This window comes from Arachis duranensis, chromosome 8 (assembly GCF_000817695.3).
Source record: "Arachis duranensis cultivar V14167 chromosome 8, aradu.V14167.gnm2.J7QH, whole genome shotgun sequence".
NCBI classification, from domain to species: domain Eukaryota; kingdom Viridiplantae; phylum Streptophyta; class Magnoliopsida; order Fabales; family Fabaceae; genus Arachis; species Arachis duranensis.
In genome coordinates, this window is record NC_029779.3 from 13,055,249 (window position 1) to 13,056,998 (window position 1,750).

The window sequence follows — 1,750 nt, forward strand, 5'->3', positions numbered from 1 at the left end:
ATACACTACAATAAAAATTATTTTTAGTAATAAATTTTTAGTAATAATAACATAATAACTACTATATATCTTATTTAATTTATATTTTTTCGACAATTATATATTTGTTATTATTATTATGTTATAATTACAGTTTTATATTTTTTACGATCATTAAAAAAGACGTTACAGTAATTATATAATTATTTCTAAAATCTTTTAGTAATTGATCTTGCCTGGGAAATAGATCGGCTTCAACTCCTCGAGGCCGGCCGAGCTATGTGCTACAAAGTTGAACGTCCGTCTCTTAGAATCCGAATTTCTTATGTTCGTTGTGGGTGTGAGAGCACGAGCAATACAAAGGGGGTAGAGTGCACCTGCAAAGGCACTCCGAAGCTTAAGTCAGTGTATATTCTAGCTTATTTAGAAAAACTTAGGTCTTTAGAAATAGTCTACTTCCCTTTTATATGTGATGAGTTCCTTGTCCGTTATATTCTCGGTATTAACGTTTGACTGAGTGATATCGTAACCGACCTTATTTTGTCGTTGAAACGTCGGTTATGATGGAAACGTTAATGTCGCCGAGTTATAGCTCATAATTCCGAATAGTAACAGAAAATGACGAGGTATATTATGTGTTGCTAATGGTTATGGGGCCGAGTTATAACGTACAGTAATGACGACCATTATTATGAGATAATGATGACCATATCACAGCCCCCAAGCTTAGCATGAGGAGAATTTTAATGAAGCAGGTTGAGCTTTTTTGGATGAGTTATAACTCGGCTTGCGTGGGTTAGTAGATGAGCCCCCAGATCAACTTACTTCATTAAAAGAGGGTTTTGTGTTTTATATTTTTGTACGTGGGGAGTCGTGTCCGTTAGTTTCTGATGAGAGAGAGAGAGAGTAATGGTTTTATTTAATTTTTGCTGGTTCCCAATGTTGGGTTCACTATTTGATGTGGCTTTGGGAGTGGGAGTTATCATTTGGAACGTTTTGTTCCTTTAATAGCTTTAATCCTTGGAGATATTTGTTGGTTGTTGTTGGCGTTTGGTTATATGCTTGCTTCTTTGAAGAATGAGTAAGAGATGTATGATTCTGCTTCTTCATTTCTGATCCGTTTCTTCATCTTCCTCTCTGTTTCTTTTTGTTTCTGTTATTCTGATTATGTTTGGTGAACAGATGGGTTTTGAGAAAGAGAAAAAGGATAAGGTGGATTGGTCTTATGATTGGGTAGGGGAGGATGTGAAATCGCGGGTGTCACTGTTCTCTGATGAAGCAGCGGTGAGGGAGGTTGATGTGAATAAAATAGTGAGGGTGGGTTCTGGAGTTAAGGTAGAGTTGTTACCATGTAGTGTTGATGATAGAGTTTATCACCGGGAGTGGGGGTTTGGGTTCTTCTACATGCATAGTTGTGTGCTTGAAGAATTGCGGGTTAGGCTACCGTTTACGGAGTTTGAGTGTCAGATTCTGAAGCAGCTCAACTGCGCTCCATCACAGCTTCATCCTAATGGGTGGGCTTTTCTTCGATCTTTTGAGGTTTTGATGGAATTTCTTGAGGAGGTGCCGTCTGTTGATCTATTCTTTTCTTTATTTCAAGCTAAAGGGGTGTGGAAGGGGGTTGGGTGAATTTCAATAGTACTCCGGGTTTTGGGATTTTCAAACTTTACAAGTCTTCTTTTAAAGACTTTAAGGAGATGTATTTTAAAGTCAAGGGTTCAGAGAAGGATTTCCCATTTTTTATTGATGAAAATCTTGCTGAGAAGTTTCC